Source organism: Balaenoptera acutorostrata, chromosome 10 (assembly GCF_949987535.1).
Source record: "Balaenoptera acutorostrata chromosome 10, mBalAcu1.1, whole genome shotgun sequence".
Taxonomy (NCBI): Eukaryota; Metazoa; Chordata; class Mammalia; order Artiodactyla; family Balaenopteridae; genus Balaenoptera; species Balaenoptera acutorostrata.
In genome coordinates, this window is record NC_080073.1 from 94,381,031 (window position 1) to 94,407,937 (window position 26,907).

The window sequence follows — 26,907 nt, forward strand, 5'->3', positions numbered from 1 at the left end:
TGTCTGGGGACTTTGGATTTCCCATTAATCAAAAAGACACCTTAAAGAACCTGCTCAGATTTCATGAATTTTCTCTAGATTCCTACTGAGGAATTGGAGGTAAGTTTTTGTGGTTTTTTTTTCCTCCTTGCCTGTTTCAGTGTGTCATGAAACGTGCCCATATTTAGCCTGTCCAGTTGAAAAATGGAATGCCATCCACTTTGTACTTAGGACAGTGAAGTTCTTCCCACACCTGGCTGGAGAAGCTGATTTGGCTCACCTTCCAGTCTGAGGCATGTGAGTCAGACAGAGGCAAAGATTTAAATGTTATTAACATGAGAAAAATCTTTTGAATGTGAAGTCATCATGGTTGAGGTTACTTTGAACATTCCTCATCGTCTCTTTTATGATTTGTACCGAAATCAACACGCTTTAGTTTTATGCTAAAAAACACTGTGGATGGAGTGAAAATGGACATGAATTTGAAATTACATAATAGCCAGAAACTTTCATATTATAGAAATATTACACTGTGATAAATATTTTATTAAGTTCCTTGGCTCACGGGCTATTTTTTAATGGCTTTGGCGTTCAGGAATTTTGAAAGTCAGATTCTTTGTAATTTAAATTTCCTTCTAAGCAAGGAAGTACACTATGTTATTAATTTTTTAAAAATATATACTTAGAAGTTCAGATTGTGTAATTATCTTAATGCTCCATAGCCCCTTTTCTGACTAAACATTGGAACTTATGCTGTTGAATGCAGGGAATTTGTCCAGAAAAGCTTAAGGAAATTTAGCCTACACAGGGAAATCTGCTAGATTTATAAATAAAAGGTTTAACTAAAGGGATGATACATAACAATTTTATCTTATCTATAAAAGATTGCATTTGAGTTTTGTCTCTTAGCCCTTCTTTTAGGATTAGGTAATAATCGTAGCTTGTTTTTTGGTAGTTGATTTATAGTAATAAGTTTTGTGCAATCCGACTGGGGGTAATTGAACTCATTTTAAGTGCGTAAGGATAGACTGCCTTTTAAAGGATCACAAAAAGGCGTCTTTTTTATAAAGTGAAAATGTCCCCAGAGATGGCCCACCTGAGATCTTGAAGTATGAAAGAAAGATAATATAGTATGTCACTCTGTCTCTTGAAGGAATGGCCTCTTCTATTGGAAAATAACTTTAAAGAATTCAAAGTTTAGAATTTTTAGTTGAAATGATTTATAAATCACGGCACTGGCTTTTAATCCTTGGTAGAATTCTTCTTTATTTCTAAGAAGCCTGCATAAATGTTTATATGAACATAACCTTAAGTATTTAAAATGTAGCATACCGACCTTATTTAAAGACAACTTTATGCATGACAGTGCACATTTAAAGTTCCTGGATAAAAATTCTTTGTACCTTTTTTGGAAGAAAAATCTTACATAGTTTAAAATTTTTTTTTCCTTTTAACTCTTAACTGTAACAAAGCTTTTGAGCAGAGTAGGAAACTAGTATTGTTACTCACACTTATTGCCATATTGTTGCTCACACTTACTGCTAGTGTTGTTACACTTACTGCTAGTGTTGTTACTCACAGAGCAGGGGAAGCAATACTATATGTTCAACTTTAGCAAGTTAGATGCATTAACTTACTCATTTAAAGAACTTGAGTGACAAAACCTTAATTTTAGAAAATATTAAACCTAAATTATAGAAAATATTAATAGTGCTTAGCAAAGCTGGTATAGAATCAGGTTTGGTTACTATAATGACTCACACGCTTTATAATTTGACATATTTTCTCTGTTTAAGCATAAGTTTTTTCCTATTATTTTGGATTTTTAAAATTATTATTTACTGTGGGTTTGGCACTCATACAAGGGGAGAGAAATACAGGTGGGTGATCAGGGGAGGAGGCTGGGCGAGGCGCCCGTGGGCTGACACTGCAGTGAGATGGTGGGGAGTCTGCATTTCTGGTCACTGGACTTTCTCAGAACGCCCCACGGCTCCCCAGTAACTGTATTTACATGACGTTATACGAATATGTGTTTTTCTGGGGCGAGGGTTGTAGCTTTCACCAGATCCTCAAAGAATTCTCTGTCCCTCCAAAGTTCTATAAGAACCACTAATGTAAAATTGAAAGGTCCGGATATCTTCGAGGGTAAGATGTTAAGTATGAGTTACAGAAAACAAGCCATGGGTTACCTTTTTTACACAATTAAAAATGACCATGACAACCATAAATTTGTTTTCTGTGTCTGTGAGTTGATAAAATAGATGAACAGCAAGGACCTACTGTATAACACAGGGAACTACAGTCAATATCTTGTAATAACCTATAATGGAAAAGAATCTGAAAAAGAATACATATATGTATGTATCACTTTGCTGTACACCTGAAACTAACCTAACATTGTAAATCAACTACACTTTAATTAAAAAAATGACCGTGACATGGCCACGAATGAACTACGTTAGGTTGGCATTGCAAACCCACCTGGTACATGTTTAAAACACAGTGTGTTTATTTTGAGATAATGAAAAAATAACATCTTGTGGTTTGTCGCATCCCCATTTTGAGCTGACGAGGTGCTGTAACCTTGTTCATGGTAGCTCCTGATTTTTTTCCGTGTTAGAAATTGCTCAGTGGGGGACAAATGAGGCGCCTCTGGGAAATGTGCGAGTGATTAGGTGAAGAGGGTAGTCACTATCTTTCGAGACCTGTCTTCTGGTTTATGTTTGTGTTAAGAAGTATGCAGAGCAGGAGGCCTTGAACAGTTTGGAAGTGGGGAGCTTGTTACATTGGAGTGTCCCGCACACATGGCGCCCCCCTTTACATTTGCACAGTTTACAGTTTACAAAACTGTACACTTGGCTCTGCGCTTGATAAGGGCAGACATTCCTTGTCTGGGTCTGGCTGTGTCACCATGCTGGTGCAACATCTGGCCTGCACGGTATCCGAAGAAATGTTTTGTTGAATAAATGACCTCAGTTGGTTCTCAGGGCCGTCCTGTGGGTACAGACACAGCAAGTTTCAGCATTCCATTCTCTAGGCTCAAAGAGGGCAATTATTTACCTAAGGTCACATGGCTGGTAGCTGAAGGATCTAGGCCTCTCCTTTATGCTGTGCTTGATCTTGACTCTAGTAATAAAAGTGGAAAAGCCACACTTCATCAACTGCGTTTTGATAGAAGAGAGTGGGTGAGTGGTTGTAACCCTCAGAGAGTCTCAAAAATCATGGTAGCCTGTTGGACTTGTAACAGAGAGAAAATCTCAAGTGAGTATCTCTTGATGGTGCTATCAAGTCAGTTTTTTAATTTAGCCGAAGAAAAGAAAAATAATTTATTCCTTTTTATGCAACTAGATATTTACTGACCGTTTCCTCTGTGCCAAGCATAATGTGGGCACTGGGTATATAACCGAACAAATGCAGTGTGAGCCTCTGCCCTCGGAGAGCTTACCTTCTTGTAGGGGACACAGATTGCTAGTAAATCCGTAAGCGTACTCTGTATTTCAGACAAAAATCAGAGCAGGGTACGTTAGGGGAAAGAGAGTGATGGTGGCTGCAAGAGGATGATTTTATTTGGGGAAGTCAGGGAAAGCCTTTCATAAGATGTGACATTTGTGCAGAGACCTCAGTGATGTGTAGGAGTGCTGGGGGGTGAGATGGAAATCAGCAGAAGAGCATTGCAGGTGGAGAGAATGGTTCAGCAAACGCCCTGAGGTCAGGAAGAGCCTTTAAGTCTGGAGTGAAAGGCAAGAGGACTTACATTTTATTCTACATGAGATAGGAGACTGAATTAGTTTCCTAGGGCTGCCCTAGCAAATTACCACAAACTTGATGGCTTAAAACAACAGAAATTTGTTGTCTCACAATTCTAGAGGACAGAAGTCTGAAATCAAGCTGTCACACACTGTCTCTCTGAAGGCACCAGGGGAGAATCTGTCCTTGTATCTTCCAACTTCTGGTGACCAGACATTCCTTGGCTTGTGGCAGTATCACTCCAGTCTCTGCCTCTGTGTTCACATGGCCTTCTCCTCTGTGTCTGTGTCTTGTCCTCTTCTGTCGCTTGTAAGGACACTGGTCGTTGGTTTTAGGGCCCACACAGGTAATCAAGGATGATCTCATCTCGAGATCCTTAAGTACGTCTGCAGAAACCCTTTTTCCACAAAAGGTCATAGTCACAGGCTCTGGGACATGAACACATCTTTTGGGGGCCCACCGTTCAACCCATTACAGGAACCATGGATGACATTTAAGCAGAGGGAGTGACGGCATCTCTGTTGTTTTAAAAAGATGGCTCGGGTGCTGTGGGAGAATGGTTGTAGGTGGATGAAGAATCAACTAGGGAGACGGGTGAGGGGGCTATTGCAGAGGCCCAGATGAGATAGGGTAGCGGGGGAGATGGAGAGCAATGGGTGGATTTCAGTTCTGCATAACAGGGGAGCAGAGGGGACTTGCTTGATGGATTAGAAGTAACGAGGAAAGAAAAGAGAAAATCCAGGATGATGGTGCCCTTCACGGAGAAGGGGAAGACTGGTTCAGGAAGAGGCTGGGGCAGTGGTGGTGCCCTCCAGAGTTCTGTTTTGGGTATGTAAACCGTGAGAGGTGGAGATGCTGGGCGTTTGTTAACTTACATGTATGGATCTGCAGCTCAATACAGCTATACGTTTGAGCTTTGTCGGTCTATAGATGGGTATTATTGAAGGACACCCCTCTCCAGGAGGAGGATTGTCATGGAGTGGAGACCATGATTGAGTCCACTAGGATGAAGATCACTGAGCTGATGACCACCAGTTTCAATCTCTCAGCCCAGCTCCCGGCATTTATGTCAGTGTCTGAGGGAGGGAGGGCAAGTCGGGTGCGGGTCATCAGGAGAGCCTGGCTCAGTTATCCTAGGCTGTCACAAAGGCTGTTGTGTGCTTAAGTTTTTTTCATTATTATCATCATTTTCTTTGAATTCTTTCATTCTAAGCCCGACAAGCCTGACTGGCAGATGCACTGTCTGATTTTTCTAGTTTTAGATTATATGCTTTTTCTTCAAGCCATCTTCGTCTGTTAACCTACATTCATTTTTAATTTTAATGCTCCAATCAATAATTATTTCGCTTGACAGTTTTTGACAGTCTGCTGCTCCGTTTAGCTGTTCAGCATGAATTTAAAAGGTGATTTCTCAATCTGCACAAGTGAAGTAAACTTGCTCTTTCATCCTCTACTTTGGGGGGTATAGAAAGATACGCATGTTCACTCTGCCCTGGGGAGTTTTTAATATAGAAATACTTAATAGTTTTCTATATAAAAAGAATGAGGACTACAGAGCATTAACATTTTCTGTTATGTAGCGTTTTGCTTATGTTATAAAGTTACTTGAAAGGCCAGATTTCTGTTAATTGGAATTGATATTGTGAAGTCAGCCCTGCAACTGTTTTTTGAATACTCATTTTGTGCAAGGCACTATGTTAAATGTGAAGGGAAATTAATACACTGTCCCCAGGAAGTACAATGGTCAGGGAAAGAAAGCCACTTCCAAAATTTTGATGGGTAGAAATACTTAGAAAATGCCAATTTTATCTTGCTGCATAGCTGCGCTTGGGCTAAGTGGCATTCCTACTTGGAAATTCCAAGTGAAAAGCTAGGCTCCAAAGTTCACGGTCATCTTTGTGTCTACATTATACACACACATAGGTGAGCATGTTGTAGTCAAGGGCAAATGTAGCCGAAGACCAAACAGAGGGAGGGAGTGTTCTTTCCTACTAGAATCACAGTGTTCAAATTCTTGGCAGCTCAGGTGGTGTCCGCTATAGCTGTTAGTTTACATTTTGATAATTTACCAACGAGCATATAATATTTAATTCTTACTTGGATTGTGCCTCTGAACACAGCATTGCCAGTGAAACACACTGCAAATGTGAAAGTAAGAGTTTTCCTTGGGAACTCACTTATTCCATCGGCTCTTCTGTGAGTGTGAGCATGACCTGTAGGTTAGAAGTTCTGGAACAGAAGGAGGAAACTGGATCATGTCACAGTGAACAGGAAAGGAGGTGCTTAATACTCCTGCGCCTTTGCAGTGAGCTCTGATTTTCCTCCTTGGTCTGGGGCCGTTTGGCCTCGCATATCCTGGCATGATTTAGGGAAGCAGGCCCTGACCTTCTGGTGCCCTCTGTTTCATTTTACTCCAGGCATATTACTAGGCAAAATTCATTGTCATATTTTTGTGGCTAAAACTTTTCCGACTTCAGTACTGAGCCTTTGTTTTTCAGCTTAGCGCAGGGCACAAGAGCTAGCATTTTCTGGACATCACTGACCCTTTACCACAATTGAGATTTTTAAATAAACCTTACATAAACTTCATCACACTTTATGGTGACAGCTGTGCCAGTCACTGATTAGGACCGTGAGTACTGGGCTGTTGCTTGTTTTGACTGAGCTCCGGTTTTTAGATTATTTACTTAGATCTGCTGCCGATTTTCATTGTACACGTACATAGGGATGCAGACATAAACTCTGCCCTGAAGCAGCCAGTGCTTTGGCTTTAGTGTCCCATAAGGACTGCAGAAACCAGTTGAAAGTTAGCAGAGCTGGAAGTGGTACGTCAGCCAGGGCGTCAGAGAGGGCTGGCTGGATTTCCACACGCTTGCCACCCTCAGCCCCTCAGCCCAGAGCTGGCTTCAGGTCTGTGTCCGGGGCTTGCTGGCATGGTAATTCACAGTGAAACACATCACAAATGTACCCTCAGGCCCCCACGACCAGCGCATGCTCTGTGTCAAGCTACCGTGGAATGTACATCATAGTTGGGAGCTACTCTATTGATTCACCTTGAGAAATTGCTGCTCTCTCTCGATGCAGGTAGCAGTAGGGGTTATACTACTGCTACCTGCATCTCCCACGTCTCCTCAAGAAACGTTTTATAGGGAGTTAGGTATAATTGCTTGGTGAGCAAGGAATAGAACAAGGAAGTGGGTTCAGTAGCACCAGTCTAACATAGTCTACTTCTCTGTTCATCTCAGGAGAAGGATATTTTTCTAGTGGGACCAAAAACCCTTCAGTCGTTGGCTATAGTCATCTCACTAGGGTGGTCTAGCCAGTGAAGCCACTTTCTTCCCCCCAACAGCCTTGACACTGCCCACGTTTGCTTTAGGGACTATATTTCCCTGGCCGAGCCAGCCCATGCCCCCTTCTGAAGACACAATCTTTTCTTAAATATATGAATGTAATTCACAGGTACTGGCTGGGGCAGGGGGCAGTGGTGGTGGTATGTTGCTTTCTTCATTGACTTTGTATGTGCATATTCTAAGGCATTAAGTCTAGTTCTTACCATAAACCTTTGACTTGGCCATCTCTTTTCCCCGTTTCCAAGTTTCTGGGGGGGAGTGGTGGTGTATATCTTGTTATACTCCTTGTTGTATTCGTTATAAGACCCTCGGAGACGTTGCAATAAAACATCCCATGAATTACATCTTCAGATCAAGCACTGGGAACTGCACAGCAACATGGAGGCATCTGCCCAGAGCAGGAGTAGGCAAACTATGGCCTGTGGGCCATATCTGGCCTGCTGCCTGTTTTTGTAAAGTTTTATTGGAACACAGCTATGTCCATTCATTTATCTAATGTCTGCAGGTGGTTTTGCAGTATAACTACAGACCTGAGTTGAGTAGCTATGAAAGGGATGGTAAGCCAACACAAAGCCTGAAATATTTACTATTGGGTGCACTTCTGAAAATGTTTGCCAACCTTGGTCTGTAGAATTTGCAAGTCATAGAATTGCAACAGGGGAGAACTAGAAGTCCCACTCCTCCCACCCAAATTCGGTGAACAAATGGAGGCTTAGAGAAAGAATGAGACTTGCGTAAAGGTCACAGGGCTTCTTAGTGGGAGAGCCAGAAACTGAACTCAGATTTTCCAATTCCTAGTGTGAGTACTCGCCTCCTACTTTTGGAGGTGGAACATCGGGAGTTTTACGGTTTACAGATGGTCAACCCTTGCAACACACTGAAAATAGAGCTTCTTTAGTGGCAGGAGCTACTTGCCAAACTGATTTCCCCAGGTAAAATCACCAGCCAGGCTGGCATCGATATTCATTTAGCAGCACCTACCCGACGCTAAGAGTGGAGGGAAGGGCTAAGGAAACCGGTGAATAAATGCCATCCTTACCCTCCGGAAATTTGGATGAGAGGAAGACTCAGATTTTTTTTTTTTTTTTTAACATCTTTATTGGGGTGTAAGTGCTTTACAATGGTGTGTTAGTTTCTGCTGTATAACAAAGTCAATCAGCTATACGTATGCATATATCCCCATATCCCCTCCCTCTTGTGTCTCCCTCCCACCCTCTCTATCCCACCCGTTTAGGTGGTCACAGAGCACTGAGCTGCTCTCCTGTGCTATGCGGCTGCTTCCCACTAGCTACCTATTTTACATTTGGTAGTGTATATATGTCCATGCCACTCTCTCACTTTGTCCCAGCTTACCCTTCCCACTCCCCGTGTCCTCAAGTCCATTCTCTATGTCTCCGTCTTTATTCCTGTCCTGCCCCTAGGTTCGTATGGAGGTTCCTTAAAAAACTAAAAATAGAACTACCATATGACCCAATATACCCTGAGAAAACCATAATTCAGTCATGTACCATAATGTTCATTGCAGCACTATTTACAAGAGTCAGATATTTGCACATCCTTTTATTTGCAGTGTGTTTAAATGTCATCATGGGGCTGTGATCACGTAAAAGGAAAGATGTGTTAATTCGGCCTTGGCGGGGTGTGGGTAAGGGTGTTGGCAGAGGTGGCTCTGCAGAGTTGGAGAAGTTTGAGCTGTGTCTCAAAAGAGAGTTCTTCAGGCAGAGGCTTGCAATGGATGTGGCTTGAGGGCCTCAAGGTGTGCAGTCCAGTAGTGTGGGAATACTTGTCTACCACAGCCAGAGGTAGGGTGTAAGGGTATGTGGCGAGGCGGGGACAGGAAACAGAGTTGGAAATGTAGGTTGGGCCCAAATAGTGGAGCCCATGGCATTTCATGATGAAGACCTTAGTTTACATTCTGGGGGTTTCTAACCTGTAGATTTCAGAACACATGGGAGACCACGGTTCTTATAAAAGAGGGCCTACCCATCCATATGCGCAGTAAGCATTGTGTGTAGATTTAGTAATTAATATCACTAGCAGAAATCAGAGCTTCGTCCCAAATATATGTAGCTGGCTGATATGATGATTCATCAATCCAAAATTCATTTAAAGTGTTACTAAATTAATAGTATCTTTTTGATTGCTGTGTATTTTCTTGATTAACAGATATTAAGAGTTAAATATCTCTTGCTCAAAGTGTGCAAAATTTTGGATTAAAAAATAATATTGGGAACTACTGCTGTTGATGACAGAGAGACATGCAATGTTTTGAGTTAACAAATAAATGGTATAGGTTCCGGAGACATTGCTGCTCTAAAGCTTTATTAGCTGTGTGACTTGGACCAAGTTATTCAACCTCTCCAAGCCTTGGAGTCCTAATCTCTAATAGTAGCATGATAACGTTTGCCTCTTACAGTTGTCATAAAGATATAACAATGTATGAGAAGCGTGTAGCATAGCGTCAATCCCATGAGATGCACCCAGTACCGTCACCTATTTTTGTTATTTTTGGTGGTATATGCAGTGTGTCTTAGATCTGACCCAGTGTGGAGGATGAGTTCAAAGGGGAGAGTTGTAAGACCTTTTGTTACCCAAGTGAGTAATAATGGGGGCCTGGAATGGCCAGAGTGTGGGCGTATGGAGAGCATGGGAGAGTGTATGTCCACTGCAGGTAATAATGTTGAAAATGAAAGAACCCAACTTCCGTTCACGCCCAACGCGGTGGACTAGGTAGAGACTGCAGTTTAGTGAAACCTGTTCCTGTGATTTCCTGGCACTGTATGGTGTGAATTATCTGGCAAGTTCCATGGCTCTTAATTCCTGGAATTGATCTAGGTAAGAATTCACCTAGGATAAATTTTTTTATTAGTTTAATGCCTTAATAACCCCTCTTTGGAACATGTTAAAACTAGAATTAGAATATAAGTATTCTGTTTCATGATTATGTAGTATATAACTCTGCAGTTTAGCCTATACCCATCATAGAGCTTTCAAAGAAATGTATACAAGACAGTATGTGACATATTCCAAATTAAAAAAAAATTAATACTTACATATTATTAATTATTGGTATGTCTGTGCTTAGGAAAAAATCAGGATAAATATTAAGTGTCGTCTGAGAGATTTGTATTTCCTTCTTTGTCATTTCTGTATATTCCAAAGTGAATATAGGTATTTAAAAAAATTTTTATTTTATATTAGAGTACAGTTGATTAACAGTGTTGTGTTAGTTTCAGGTGTACAGCAAAGTGATTCAGTTGTACATATACATGTATCTATTGTTTTTCAAATCCTTTCCCCTTTAGGTTATTACAGAATATTGAGCAGAGTTCCCTGGGCTATACAATAGGTCCTTGTTGGTTATCTATTTTATACGTAGCAGTATGTACGTGTCAATATGTATTTTTAAAAAGTACTAAAAAGGAAAACTTTAAAAAGGACTGGATCAGAAAGGCTGAAGGGAATTTGCCATCCCCCTCTTTTTGGGAAGCTGTTTACAAATGTTGGTGGTAGTGGGTGCCCTCCCAAGTGTGTTTCATTTCAGTCAGATGGTGTTCTTCTAAATCTGGTGATATGGGGGCCAGCTCATAAAGGTGGGTGGAAGTGAGAAATTAGAGTAGCAGTAGTGCGTGCTGATGGGGCCAGTCAGAATTTGACTGTTACACTTTATTGAATTATTTTTAATATTAGAGTCCGGGCTAAGACATGGGATTCCTGTTATTTACCATCCTTTCTCAATGTGCAAATTCTCACACACATGGGTGCTGGCACACGTGCGTGGGCATGCAGTGTAGGGGTGCCAGGCCCTCAGCAGGGGCAGCAAGAACACTGATCTAGAGATCAGGAAATGGGGCGCTCTGGTCTCAGCTCTGGTACTTAGTTTGTAATAGACTTAAGGCATTAACCTCCCCGAGCCCAGCCTTTTCATCTGGGAATGAGGGATAATCATAACAGTTTTGACTACCTCACAGGGTTCTTTTGGAAATGCATTTTGAACAGATTATAAACCCCCGTACGCACGAGAGTTGTTTTTAATGCTGGCTTGGCCACTCTTCAACATTGTGGTCACGGGCAAGTGACCTAAGCTCTCTGGACCCCGGTACTGCAAAACTAGGGCAATTGAATCTAACTTTTTGTCCATCCGACACAGCGGAGAGATAGGGGGTTCAGAAACAGTGGGTCAGAGGAGCATACCCTGGGGCAGTGGTTCTCAAACTGAACTGGTATCAGAATTACCTGGAGGGCTTGTGAAACCACAGATTCCTGGGCCCCAAGGTTTCTGATTTAATCTGTTGAGGCCTGAGAATATGCATTTCTAACAAATTCCCCCCATGATACTGATGCTGTGGTCCTAGGGACCACCCTTTAAGGGTGAGGGCGGGTAGTAGGATGGTGGGAGAACTGTATGCATTATGAAAAAGCAACCAATTGAATTTAATATTTAATCCCACCCTCCATACATACACACCCAAATCGCCTAAACTAGATGTTTTCTGAGATTCTTTCCTTCTCCTGAATATCTGGTTCTCTCTTGATACCTCAGCCAGTAGAAACAAGAAGAGACTTCGGGATTAAGCAGGTCTCACACAAGCAGCCTAAATAACATTGACAAATCGTTATTCTGTGGCATCAGCTCGAATCCAGAGATGCTTATTCACATATGTATGCGCACCAGAGGCCAGTGATGTCTTTTGGCTCTGTTCTCCTTTTTAAAAATTCAGTGAGTAAGCTGATTTTGTAGGAAAGTCTCAGAAAGCAATTCCTGTAAAGCCAGCATTGGTAAATTGAAATTGAGGAAGCAGTGCTGATTAATGCAATCTTATTGAAGCTTAATCGTGTAGAGGTCCCCCTAGATTCAGAGTTTGGACAGAAACCCTCCTACTCGTCCCTTATAGCTCCGCGGTATGGTAAAGTTCAGTTTGCTCACATGGTGTCTCCTTTTTCAGCCAGGGTTAATTCTTTCACTGGAGGGGATGAGTAAGAGAGAGAGTTGGCATTAATTGCTTCATCAACTGCTCTTGTGAGTCATCTCCTGCTTGTCTTATTAATTCAACTGGAAGGAGGAGAAATGTTATCTCTGGTTCCAAGGCCAGCTTCAGTTAACTAGGATACTCCCTCAGAGGGACTCGTGCTCGTAGTTTCATTCACTTATTAAAGGAATGAATAGATTGTGAATCTCATTATCCTAGCATGTGTATATGTAAATATATAAATAGGAACATGTGACCTCTTGATGTTTATCAGTGATCAGATGCCACAGGCAGGATGTTAGCCGTGGATTATATTGAAGGTAATTGATTTAAAAAAAGAAAAGAAAGGGATGTGTTCAGGTTCATACCTTCCCCGAATTCCCCTCTCCTTGTTTCCCATTTGATTAACAGAGGTGTTGAGGGAAGAAGGGGACAATTTCTAAATAAAATTGCCTTTAGTTCTTTTTGGAGTTAAACACAGTAGCTGGATTATTTTGCAACACAATTGTATGTCTGTTATTTTCTACTACTTACGTTCAGCTCACTCGTGTCTTCCTGTTTGGCTTGTACCTCCCCCTTCTGACTCAGTCTTGATTTCTCTTCTCACTCGACCAGACCACTGTTCTTCCTCTGCCTTTGGCTTTTTCTTACTTGGTCTCCCTTGCACGGCCTTTTTCGCTGAAGCATGTCTCATTTCACTTTTCCCTGATGAAGAATATGGTTTATTCCCAGGCAGACACTCTAGATGGAAAGCACATCTTTCTCTTAACTAATAAATTCATTTTTATTCAGGAAGAGTTTACATACAGTGAAATGCACACATCTTAAATGTACATTTCAATGAATTTTGATAACCGGATACGTCTGTGTAGCCAGCACCCTACTTGAGATGTAGGGCATGTCCATCACCCCAGAGAGAGTCTTTATTTCTCCTGCCTGTTAATTCCCATCCCCTCATACTCAACCACTACTCTGATTTCTTTCACCATGGATGCGTTTGGCCTGTTCTTGAACTTCATACAAACGGAATCATTCAGTAGGTACTTTTTTGTATCTGCCTCCTTTTGTTTAACTATCCTTTTTGAGATTCACCCAGCTGTTGCATGTATCAGTTCACTGTTTAAAAAAAAAAATCTGACTAGTAGTCCACTGTGTGTGTGTCTGTACTACAGTTTATTCATTTACTTGTTCATGGACATTTGGGTTGTTTCCACGTTTTGACTATTATGAAGAAAGCAGCTGTAAATACTCTTGTTCAAGTCCTTTTGTGGACATATATTTTCATTTCTCTTTGGAGTGGAATTGCTGGGACATAGGGTAGGTGTGTAACTTTATAAGAACCTGACTGTTTCCTAAAGTGGTTGTAGCATTTTATGCTCCCTCCACGAGTATATGAAAGTTCCAGTTACTCCACATCCTCACCAGCATTTGGTTCCCTCATTCTTTTTAATTTTAGCTGTTATAGTGGCTCAGTGAAGTAGTATCACATGGTTTTAATTGCATTTCCTGATGGCTAATGATGTCGCGCATCTTTTCATGTGCTTTTTGGCCATTTGTATATCTTCTTTTTTGTAGTTTCTGTTCAAGTTCCTTGACAATTTTTAAAATTGGGCTGGTTGCCTTTTTTTGATGTATGAGATCTTTCTATATTCTGAATAGAAGTTTTTTGCCAGATATATGTATTACAACATTTTTTCCCCCAGTGTTTTGGCTTATCTTTTTATTTTTTTTTAACTGTGTTTTTGGGTAAGCAGTTTTTAATTCTAATGAAAGTCTAACTTATTTTTTTAAGATAAATATTTTTTTCTGTGTCTTTATGGAGCTTTTGCTTACCCTCTGGTTACTGAGATGTTCTCCTAAGTTTTCTCCCAGAAGCTTTTTAGGTTAGCCTTAATATTTAAATCTTTGACCCATCTCAAATTAGTTTTAATGTATGGTGTGAGGTAGAGGTCAAGGTTCAATTTTTTTCATAGATTTATTGAAATCTATGAAATAATGATTGAAAAGATTTTCTTCCCTCATCAGATTGCCTTAGTGTCTTTGTCAAAAATCAGTTGACTATATTTATTCTGTTTCAAGACTCTGTTTTATTCCATTGATCTGCATGCTAAACTTATGTCAATACCATACTGACTCGATTAAAATAGCTTCATGGTAAGTCAGGTGTTGTGAGTTCTCTGACTTTATTCTTCTATTTCAAGATTGTTTTGGGTGTTCCAGATCCTTTAGAGCTCCATACACATTTTAGAATTGACTTGTAATTCTTTAAAAAGCCTTTTAGAAGTTTGTTTGGATTGCATTGAATTATGAGAGATCAATTTAAGGAAAATAAATATATTAACAATATTGAGACTTCCAATTCAAAAACATAGTGTATCTCTCTGTCCTTTTGTTTATTAATTTGTTTCAATAATGGCTCCCTACTTTTGGTGCAGAGGCATTGCATGTCTTTTGTAAAATGTAACAGTATTTTATGTTTTTTTTTTGATACTGCCATACATTTAATTTTTTAGAACTTCATTTTCAAGTTGTTTGATGTTTAGATAAGGAAATACAATTGTTTTTTGTGTATTGACCTTGTCTGTGGACTGCTAACTTCACTTATTAGTGAGGGTAGATAACCATGCCTTGTCCCTTACCTTATGGGGAAAGAATTCACTCTTTTACCATTAAGTATGATGTTAACTGTAACTTTTTCATAGTTGCTCTTTATTGGATTGGGGAAGTTTCCTTCTATTTCTAGCTTTCTTAGAGATGTTTGTTTGTTTTTATCAGCAATGGATTTTGAATTTTGTACAGTTCTCTTTCTGCCTCTAATAGATATCATATAGTTTTCTTCCTCTATCTGGTAAATTACATTGATTGATTTTAAACTTTAAAGCAACCTTGAGTTCCTGGGGTAAAAACAAGTTATCATTATGTATTATTCTTTTTACCTATTACTGAATTTTTTTTTTTTTTTGCTGATATTTTATTAAGTATTTTTACAACTATGCCCATTAAGAATTGTCTTTAATTTTCTTCCCTTGTGTAGTATCTGCTGGCTTTTGGTATTGGCGTTATGCTGCTCTTACAAAATGTGTGATGGAGTGTTCCTGTTTGTACAATTTTCTGAAAGAACTTATGTAAAATATTATTTCTTTTAAAAATAATTGGTGAAATTCAATAGTTGAAAACATTTGGGCCTGGAGTTTTCTTTGTGCAAAGATTCTAAAAGTATTTAATTTAATTAAAAAATATCATACAGCAAAATGTTCTTTTTTGGTTACTGTTCTAAGTTTTAACATGTGTGTAGCATTGCATAACTGTCACCATAATCAGGATACAGAACAGTTCTATCACTGTGTGCAGAGGATTTTGCTAATGAATTCAATTTTTCTTAACAGATAGACTATTCAGATTTTTTGTTTATTTTTGGTTATGTTTTGGTAAATTATGTTTCCATTTTTTTAAGGAATTGTTCATTTCATCTAAGATGCCAAAGTTATTGGCATATAGTTGTTTGTAATATTTATTATCTGTTTATTATCTGTAGGATCTGTAGCAATATCCCCTTTTCCATTATTAATATTATTATTTTGTTTTCTCTTCTTATTTTTGTGATTAGTCTTGCTACGAGTTAAAGAACAAACTGTTGCTGATTTTCTGTTTCACTGATTTCTGCTCTTATGTTTATTCTTTCTTAGTTCTTCCTTTGGGTATAATTTGCTCTCCTTTTTATAGATCATTGATTTGAAATTTTTATTCTTTTCTTTTCCTAGGTGCACAGGTGCATACATTTCTAGGATTATATCTTCCTAATGAATTATATCTTCGTAATGAATACCCTTTAATTTTTATGAAATTGTTCTTTAACTCTGGTAATTCTCTTTGTCTACAAGTCTGTGATATGGGTATGGCCATAACAGCTGTAGCCTATTCAGACTGCAGCCAAGGATTTGGAGTGAATCCTCATGTTTCAGCTGCACCACACAGATTTTGATATATAATACTTTTATTGTTACTTAACTCAGTATTTGGTTATTTCTATTTTATTTCCTCCCCAGGTTGTTTAATAGTTAAGTATTTTAATTCCCAGAAATATGGGGGATTTTTAAGCTTTCTTTTTTTTTCTTGATTGCTAAATACATTTTTGACTTACCTGTTTTTTGCCATAGTTGTTGCCTTAAAATTTTGAGGCCATTTTGTTACATGCATATATTTTCATGATCATAAAATCTTTATTGATTTTTCCTTTTGCTGGTATATAATATCCCTCATGGTCATTTGTAATGCTTTTACCTTATATTCCATTTGTCTGATATTAAAAGTACTATCCTAGATTTTGTTTTTATTTTCTTTTTTATAATCCCTTATTTTAATTTTGTTTTATACTTTCACTTTTAAATGGGTTGCTGTTTTTTTTCCCCTACATATTGTGTATAGTTTAAATGCAATACTAGTCTCTGCTATTTAGTTAGTGACTTTACACCCAATTTTACTTATTTTAAGTATTTTTATTAAGACTTTTTAGTCCTGCTTAATGTTTTCTAATGCCATTTCTTTTTGCTTCTTTTTTAAAAAACTGCTTTCCTTCCTTTGGATAGATTGAATTTTCTTTTGCTGGTTTTAGAAGAATACATTTTATTTTATTCTTATAGTGTCTAGCTCTATCTTAACGTAAACTTAATTTTCTCTAAGACTTATCAATAACTTCCCTGTTCCCCAGATCACTCCCTACTTCATAACCATTAGATCTTTCCTGTCTCAGTCTGCTATTTTCCCCCTCCTGAGACTTAACTACCTTCTTTCCTCCAAGAGTTTCCCTAAATACTTAGGTTAGTTAACGGGCATAACTCTGAGATGATTCAACCTCCAGCCCGTGCAACTTCCCCATCTTGTTTGGAACCGGAAGTAACTGCCACTTTCAGAAAGTTCATTGTTCTGGCAAAGTGGAGGATTGAATAGAAGGGGGTGACACTGGAGACAGAGATACCCCCTGGGGTCTACTGCACTAGTCCCGGAGAGTTTCAGAGGTTGCAAGTGAAGACAGTGGCCGTCAGAGTGGGAGGATTGTGGAACAGTCAGTAGGTCTTGACACATATGAGAGAAAGAGAAGGTGATGGTGCTAAGCGTGAATGGCAGATATATTAAATTCCTTTATTTTTTTTTTACCCTATCACCTTCTTGAATTCTAGTTGCATGATTTTTTTATCAGGGTTTTGTTGGCAGGGTTAAATGAGGCAAAACCTAAAAGACAAGGCATATATCCTGGTATAGAAGTGATAATTTAGAAAAAAATTGAAGAATTTAAAAAATGCTAACTTCCACATTTCTGTCTAAGATGACTGACTGTATGAATGGGCATAGGGAGGCTCAGGTGACCTAGAAGGAACAAGTGTTTTGCTTTTTTGTTTTGGGTTTTTGCTCTTTTTTTTTTTTTTTTTTTTCCTGCAGGGGGAAATGTAATTATGTTATTTCTTGTTATTTTAAATTTGGGTCACCAATGGGACATCTGGGTAGCAGATAATTGAATATATAAGCCTAGAGCTGATACGAGAGAGGGATTTGAGAGTAGTCAGTAAAACTATAGGGGATTGGGCTTCCCTGGTGGCGCAGTGGTTGAGAATCTGCCTGCCAATGCAGGGGACAGGGGTTCGAGCCCTGGTCTGGGAAGATCCCGCATGCCGCGGAGCGACAAAGCCCGTGAGCCACAACTACTGAGCCTGCGCGTCTGGAGCCTGTGCTCCGCACCAAGAGAGGCCGCGATAGTGAGAGGCCCGCGCACCGCGATGAAGAGTGGCCCCTGCTTGCCGCAACTAGAGAAAGCCCTCGCACAGAAACGAAGACCCAACACAGCCATAAATAAATAAACAAACAAATACATACATACATACATACATACTAACATCAACATCATTTAAAAAAAAAACAAAAAACTATAGGGGATCTTCCAGGAGGAGGTGATAGGGTCAGAAAGAGTAGAGATCCTTGAAAAAAAAAACATTGATAGCATGGATTTGGAGGATGGAAGATCCATCAGAGAAAATCAGGGGGACTGCGTTCTTAACCCAGTTCTGACACTAACTCTTTACTTAACCTTTTGAAAAGCACTTAATCCTTTCAGGGGCTTCTCTTTCTTTTGAGCCCTTTCCTCTCTCTCCCTCCCTCCCCTCCATTCTTCATTAATTCAACAAATATTTCTTGAATCCTTATTATATGTCAAATTCTGCTCTAGGTCCTGAGGTTAAAGCATCAGATAAGATATGGGCTTTGGCCTCTGGTGCTGAGAGCAGGCAACAAAGTCAACGATTTTTCTATGTTAAGCATTGTCATGCATGTATGTTACAGAACCACAGAGAAGGGGCATCTAAATCAGATTCAGGGGGGGAAAGAGGGAGTCCGAGAAGGCTTTCGGGACACATGTCCATCAAACTAAGCTTTTCAGAACGCGAAGTAGTTTAGACAAGTAACCTAGACAGCATGTACAAAAAGGGACAAAAAAGTGCAGAATGGTATACAGGTGGGCTGAAGGAGCAGCTGAAGCGAGGCTGGCCTGACAGCATTGGAGAGGTTCAAGGTCTAGAGCAGGAGGGGACCTGGTGTGCCAAACCCAAGAGTTTTGGGTTTTATCTGGAATGGAATGCAGACCCACCGAAAGACTTGAAACAGGGATGTGAAAAATCAGGTGTGTGTTTTAGAAATCCCATTCTTCTCGTGCTGGGCATTTGGTGTGATAAGGGACCAGGTGGTGAGCAGGGAGCCCAGAGGAGAAATAGTTATAGAAACTCAGGTGACAGAGGAATGTTTACTCAACAACCATGAAGCACCTGCTCCATGGTCATCCCTGGCCTGTGTGCTGGGGATCCCGCCTGGACCTGGGCAGACAGGTCCCTGGTTCTCAGGGAGCTTGTAGTGACGATGGAAAGAGTGGGCAGATTGGAGAGGCGGCGGCATCCAGAGGATTTGGTGACTCATGAGACGTTGGAGGTGAGTGAGAGGGCGGAGTTTCTGGTTGGGATAACTGGATGGATTACCACTCTCTCCGGTGGGGGACCCAGCAGAGCTCAGCAGGGCCTCCAGGTAAACATGTCCGGCACATAGTTGTATAAACAGGTCTAGACCTCCAGAGGGGCCTCTGCAGCTTACTTGGTTACTAAATGAAAGATGTGAACTAGGTGTTTAACATACTTGATTTTGTTCGGTTCCATGATTCAATTTCAGTCTGTCTATTACAGTTGCTTCACTAAGAACCAGACTTCTTTACATATCTCCCGTAACTTAGTATGGGGCTGGGCAAAACGGAAGGTTTCTTAGTTGTTTTAGGTAGATCTGGGATCCAGTACCATTGATTTCATTACTCACCCTTCTGTCCCTTTACCTTTCTAGTCCTGGAGTGAGCTCACTACCTCGATTTTGGCTTGTTATGTAAATTGCTGTGGGCAGTGGTCATGATATTCATGAGTGCTCCAGCTTGTAGGGATTTGAGGATGATTTGGTCTAATCTGTGCATTTGACAGACAAGAGAAGAAGAAGCCTGGGGAGGTTGCGAGGCTTCCAAAGTACGAGTAGGGCTGGGATTAGGTCTCTTAATTCACTGGTCTCTTTGGCACTGCCTGCTCCCCCTGCCCCCTTTTCTTAGTTCACACTGGAGTGCTTACAGAGCAAGGCAGAAATGTTTTTAGGTGTATATTTGTGCAGAAGTTTGGAAATGACTAAGCCTGTGTATGTAACTTTGAGACTTTTGTAAAGCTTGTCAAGAAGAACTGGATTACTCTAGCTCTGATGCAGGGAGACGGTGTCCTCGGGTGTCACCCTTGGATTCAAGCAGCTCTCTTTGCCTGCTCGCCTGCTTTGGGGTGCCCTCCAAAGTCTCCCTGTAAGGCATCGTTTGACCCCAGGTAGAGAATCACATTGCACCGCCACTTCAAAGAAAAAGTAAAAAAGTGCAGAAACTACCGCCCTGAGTGTGGGAAGCACTTCTTGTTGGTAAGAGTTTCAAGTGTTAGAGAAGGGATGTGTTGAAAGGACATTTACTTTCATCAGCTCAGAGCATCTGTTTTTTATTCTTTAAAAAGAAGCAACACCTCAAATTATGGCAGTCCCTAGGCAAGTAAGCACTTGAGATTTTGATCTGTACAGATTCTTCGATGGAGTGCCTTGCAGAAGCTTGAAGTAGTGATTTGTAGCACTTGACTGATTCTGTAGAATGACAGCCAGTTTGGGTGGGGAAGGGGAGAGAGAGGCAGAGATGGCTAAGCAACTGCTCTGTAAAACGGCAAATAAGCCATTTCTCTCAGACGTGGGTAGAAGTGGAAACTGGGCTTAGCAGACCCTGGATACCAAATTAAAGGAGATAGGAAATGAAAATTCAACTCCGTGTTTTTTTATTTTTAACTCAGTGCCCACCTCCAAAACATTCATGCAGTGTAGGCTCCATTGTATTTTTTCCCCTTTTTTATATAGATTTAAATTTTTTTATTGAGGCAAAACATACATAGCATAAAACTTGCCATGTTAACCATTTTTAATGTGCAAAATTCAGTGACATTAAGTGCATGCACAATGTTGTATGTCACCCCTATCCTATCGTTGTAATTTTTATTTTAGGCTAAAGTTTCCCAAATGAAGCAGATTGAGAAGTAGGGAAGCATCACCCTTAACCCCACGGTACAGCATAACCACTGTTAGAATTAAGATGTTCATCTCCGCCTCTTTTTTTCTCATTCATATGGTTTTGTTCAAGCTTAGTTGCAATTTTGTTCATAGAGGGTATAAAGAGAATTTTAGAGTTGTTAGGAAATTTAAAGATGGTTCACTCAATTCCCCCCATTTTTTTTAGTTAGGAAACGAGTGGCTACAGAGGACAATGGCATGCATAGCTGGGCAGTGGCCGAGCTGGGTCTGGTGTCCAGGTGCTCTGTCCCCTGAATCCCCTGCCTTGGCCTGGTTTGTCTTTAGTTTCAAAATTATTATAAAAAATTCATTTGTGGTTTATTTTTAGGGTAATCTTTCTGTCTCTCTCTCTCCTTTCTTTGTGTGGTTTCTGTGTCTGGATTTTTTTAAATGGCGTCTTCAAACAGGAATTTGTTTTAAACAAGAAAATCACAACATTCATGCCATTCCCAGGGCTTATCACCCATGACCGAGACACTGACATCCACTCCCTTCTTGCCTCTGTTCAGAAATCGCTGTATCCAGGATGTTACCTCCTTTTTTGTTTTTTCCCCATTTTGTTTTGCTGATTGCAGTAAAATCAAAGTTTAAAGGTGATAGTCATTTTCCCAAGCTGAGATTTTTTTTTTAGCCGGTTTCTTTTCCTTATTAAGATCTGTTTTCCACTTTGAATTGGGTGAAAACTCGGGAAGCAGAGCCTTGCAGCTAAAAACAAGAGTGTCTGCTGACCACTTTACCCCCTCAGGGCTGGCCTGCCTGTATGATCCCTTTCAATCCTCTCCAACTTCTAAATTCCTATCGGGGAGTAGTTTGGGCCTCCTCCTGCCCACGTTGGAGGTCTGTGGGAGGTGGTTAGGGAGCTGGAGGAGAGAAGCTGGGGTATATTGTTTGGGTCGGCCATGGCAACCGCGGCAGTAAAAGGAACAGGACTAGTTTTGTGCTGCTCTGTAAATGGCCAGGATTCAGCCATTATCTCTGGACTTCTGCTTGGCAAACCAGACAATCTGATCTCCTGGCAAGCTTAAACTTGGCTCTCCTCTCCTGCCCTTCTTTGATCACATCCTCAGCCAGGAATGGACGTGGGGAAGGAGTCCAGAACACGGTGAGACGTGTACCCATCAGAAACATAGTGACCACAGAGGCAGAACGGGGAGTGTTTTCTCGTCTGTACCCCAGATACACAGAAGTCCATTCCCAGAGCCTTGCCAGCACTTCCTCTTAAAGGGTTGGGCACCTCCAAAGAGCCTGTGCAAATTCCCAGCTGGACCAGCAGGAGGGAGCAGCCATAGGGAAAGTCAGGGGAGACCCCAGCATGTGTATAGTTAGGGAAGCCGAAATGCACGACCTGCCTGCCACATGTGTTTCATGAACATGTTATTGGAGAAAAGAGAATCACAGAGTAAGTCTGCATCGCTTAATAATAGCTTATTTTTCCTTGACTCAGAATAGCTTTTCTTTTCATTCAGCAGATCATTTTAGGTGTCATTCAGTGTATTTTAAGCAGTGTGTTTCATCCTGAGCAGACGAAGAATTTTTACTTTTTTTCAACTCCATACCGTGTTGCTTCCTCTTCCTCGGAAGTGTACACGTGTATGTTTTTTAACGCTGATGAGCAAAATCTAGGTGGTCAAGTCCTAAAGTCTGAATGTGTTTCTGCTAAGGGGCACCCTGGATTCTTATTCAAAATCAGGCAAGTCTGACATTTCACTTGGGGAAGTCTAAGGAAGTTGGTGAGGGCTTCTGTTAATAAAAACAAGTGTCTCTTTTTCTGCTTATCACCTTTCAGTATCTGTTTGGCTGGCTCACGCAGTGTGGTCTGGCTTAGCTCTCCCGGGAAGTCACATTGTGTTTTAGAGCTCTCTTTTACTATGACCCACAAACAGTCTTCAGACTTCACTCTAAGGAGCCAAAGGTAAAAACCATGAATAAACAGTGCAACAACATCTCCCGTTTCTGACTTCAGCCCTCCCTGAAAGCCACTTGGAATCTGCCTCTGAATTCACTTAGATGTGTTCGTTTTTCTTCTGCTTTCCTATCCTCACCTACTCCTAACCTACTGTGTTCCACTCCCCTTTTATTTTTATTCATTTCATAATCTCTGACAGGGAAATAGTTACTCAATTTGTCAAAGGCTGGGTGGTGAGGTCACAGCTTCTGAGATTAGCCCGTAATTTGTAACAGTTTCAGACGGTTGACAGCAAGATTTTGCTTGCTTATTTCTGCGCTGTTTTTGTTGGTCTTTTCAATGCAGTTTAGGAGTAATAGAGAAGTTTCTTTCTGCCGGGGAGCTACTGAACCCTGGGACACAACAGATCAGCAAACACAGATGAACTTCAGCAGGCTCGTAACATTTCTTGTCCAGTGGTGAACTGAACATTGCACAGAAGAGAACGAAAATGGGGCTTTTTCTGGAAGTCAAGATCAGATATTAATTTCTGGACAGACTTGGTGTTGCATGGGTTAAATTTTTAAAAATTCTTATCTGGTTGTGTTTTCTTGACCTATCTGAGCTTCTCTGCCTTTTAAAAACCTTTAGCTTCATTGAAAAGGCAGGCCATGTTAAACACTGTATTTTATTTTACTGAATTGGAAGGACAGTCATAGAATCAGAATTTTAGGGCTGAAAGGGCCTTATCCTAACCTCATGTTCTGATTTCACAGATGAGAAATCTGAGGCGTAGTGAGGTTAAATGACCAACCCTATAACACACAGCTTGTGTGTATTTAAACTGGGACTGAAAAAAACAGCTCTCCAGAGACACCTAGATGAGTGTTTTTTCTTCATTGGGCACAGTTTTTTAGCTTCAGTTAGGATTTTTTTTTTTTTTTATTGAGATTAGTTTTAAAATGGGTTGGCCTTGAATATTTATTATTTTAACTTAATTGAAATATATGTACTTACATGTATATATATATATATATATATATGTATGTATATACATATGTTGAACAGGTTTTAATGATTGCAGGTGTGCCACAGCTACTAGGTGTTTTAATCCTCTCTAGAAAAAGGTTTATTTGTTTAAGAAAAGCCCAGTATAGACTGGAACACTGAAGCATCACCTCCTAGGTACTGGGAGTGAGAATGGGAGGGGGAGTGAGTGGTGGTCCTGTAGGCAGCTCAAACACATTTTTGTTCTAGCCTCCCACATGTTAGCACAGTAATTTATCCGTGAAGTCCTTCTTCAGTGGGACTCACTAAGGATAGAGTGACGTGTTGAAACTTGCAGGTTCTAGGCGCTGCTTAAAGAAATAATGAACATAGTCAATTTGCAGTGCGGGTGAAAAGTTAATCACTGAGAGGTGGAACTGGTTGCCACTTTTTTGTTTGCTGGTTGGTTTTTTTCTCTTTCATCATTCTTTAAAATTTTTTAAATTGAGGTATAGTGGATGTACAATATTGTATAATTTTCAGGTGTACAACATAGTGAATTTTTAAAGGTTGTACTCCAAAAGGTTATACTTTTTTTCCCCCCTCGTTACCTCTGTGGCATCATCTCTTGCTGTGCCTTTGGAATGGATGATTGGGATGGGCAAGTCCACTCTCCTGGTGCTCCTAGCAATCGAGAAGCATTGTGGGTGAGATGTGCGTGCAGGGTGGCCCTCCAAACTCAGGAAGGGACCTCATTCTCTTCCTTGGGCAAAGCTTCCCAGGGCCTGGTGGGTTGCTTCCTAGTGGGTGGGGCTGTTTGGTGAGAACGGTACCCATTGGCTATCAGGACTTGATTATTATTTATTTGTACTTAGGTGTTGTGAGGAGACTTAGTTTATGTTGTTTAATCCATGCTTAGCTTTGTTAGAAGTGGGTTAAAAATTCAGAAGGAAGCAATGTTTGGTCCCTTCGGGGAGGCACAGGTTGGTCGTTTCTCTAGAGAGGGCAGCACCACGTGAGTAAATTAAAAACATTTGAAGCTGACTAAACAATCTGGTGTCACAGGACCACTAGCCTACAGATCATGTGGCCAAGGTCCCAACAAAAAGTGAGGTACAGAAGAAAACAAATCAATCCTAGGCTCATTCCTTTACTAACTGAAAAACCTATAGTGAATTATGGAATATTTTGGAACCTCAGTTTTCTTCACCTGTAAAATGGGTATAATAATTCCTGACTCATTTGTGCCTTGTGAGGATGAAATCTGCTGGCATCTGTGAACACCTACACAGTTATCTGTACTATCAGTGGTGGAGATCTGTAAATACAGGGTTTTTTTCCCCACTATTTTCACTTAATATCTCTCTGCCTTGGTTCATCAACTGTAAAAAGAAGATGCTTCATTAGATGATAATTAGGCTCTATTTTGGCTCTTAAAAAAAATAAAAAACCAGTAAATTATCCTCTTGATAACAACCAGAAAAAAAAAAAAAAAAAAGAGGATTAAGCCCAGTGACAGTTTTGTCTCTTTTATGAGGGATTTGGGGAGTGGTGGGCAACTACAGGGAAAAAAATTATAGAAAAAAAGAATTTTAAACTAATAAGGACCTACTGTATAGCACAGGGAACTCTACTCAATACTCTGTAATGGCCTATATGGGAATAGACTCGAAAAAAGAGTGGATATATGTATACCAGATTCACCTTGCTGTATACCTGAAACTAACACAACATTGTAAATCAACTATACCCCAATAAAAATTTTAAAAAATAAAGAATTTTAAAAAGGGAAAAAAATTAGGCTTAGCTTTCCAGAGATCACCGCCCCCCCCCCCAAATTTAAGTGCAAAGAAGCAGCTAATAAAAGCTCTAAAGTGCTTTTAGTACAGAAACAGAATGGAAGAAGTGTTGTGAAAGAGATGAATAAACAGCTGTATTCTAAATAGCATCTCAATAACTGGGATTTGAAGGGAATAGAAGGCCTGAGAAGGATCTTCAAGGAGTCCAAGGGTGAAAAAGTAAACAGATATTTAAGGAAGTGGAGATTGTAACAATTTGGTAATAACGGATTTACTTGCTCTTAGAATTACTCTGTGCTTAATACTTAATAATACAGTCTTCCCTTGCGGGATTGGTTCCAGGACCCCTCAAGAGTACCAAAATCTGAGGGTGCTCAAATCCTATCAACCTGCTATTGCTTGAATCCGTGGATATGGAACCCGTGGATACGGACGCTTGGACCATACGCTAATAATATGCTAATAAGGAAGTCTCCTGATTTATAATCTAAAGTAAAATTATCTAATGTATGTGCTGCAATTGAAATCCACTTAAAATGCATCGGCAGGTGTAATGGCTTCCCATTCTCACCCTGCTGGGGTGTTTCCACTTTAAAATGGTGGTGTTGGCACTATTTAAGTGCAGGGCAGCGTCCTAGAGGATTAAAGAAGCCTTGCCAGAATTTTCCTAAAACTCTTACTGATGGAAGTATCATACCCACATAACAAGGATGTTTAAGAGAGAGATGAGCTGAGAAAGTACTGCACTAAAAGTGTCCCTAGTTTTTTCCTCTCTTTAGCTTTTAGAGTCAAAACTACCTTTTTCTTGAAAATGAGAAGGGGAGAAAACCCTTTCTCCATTATTCCTGTGAGAGATGTTTCAAAACTCTCTGGGTCCGCCTAAACCTAGGGGCTTTATGACAGCTGGACCTCTGACCAATATAGGTCCGAAAGTAAATTTATTTCTTTCCTTCAGATGTTCCTCTCCACAAGAGAAGGCAAGCCCATTACTTCTTTAGAGTTTCTTAATGATTATTCACTTTTGTTCTTACTTCATATTTCTCTAGTAAAGATTTAAATATTTAATTTTGTGTACTCCTGGAATTAACTGCTTTCAGATAGACTATTGACTCAGAATATTTAAATACATCAAGTGCTGACTTTGTTAGAAGGAAAAAAAAAAAAAAAACCTCAACATTTTCAGGCAGAAATCAAGGTGAAATGCAGAAGTTTCCTAAATAGAGTACAGTAGAATGAACAGTATTTAACTTTTTTTCTTAGAGATTTATTGTCATTTCTCTGAAGTTATTACACTGATAAAGTAGAGTCATGCATGAGGCCCTGGAAGCTCATAATTCTTCTTGATGCCGTGGCCTCTGTCTTATCCACTTTTCTTGGTTGTCATGTCTTAAAGTTCCTTTCATTTGCCTATATCTGATCTGTTGTAAACTTAAGGGAAACCAGATAAGAAAGCTTATAAAATTACTGGGCTGGATTGTATACCCTAATCCTAACCCCTGACTCTTTGCAGCTATTCAGTTTGGCCCAAGGCAGTC

The 26,907-nt window shown here is 40.2% G+C and overlaps 1 protein-coding gene across 7 annotated transcripts in view; it reads left to right on the plus strand.

The window, feature by feature from the left end:
• ATXN1 (ataxin 1) overlaps positions 1-26,907 on the plus strand; it is a 399,864-nt gene that overhangs the window by 36,284 nt on the left and 336,673 nt on the right. The window contains exon 1 of one of the 7 annotated variants that reach the window (XM_057554760.1): positions 21,957-22,100. The exons of the other annotated variants lie outside the window; for them this stretch is intronic. The gene's annotated coding sequence lies outside the window, so the exon portion shown is untranslated. Of the gene's footprint in view, positions 1-21,956; positions 22,101-26,907 lie in introns of those variants that run through there. 7 annotated transcript variants of the gene reach the window in all.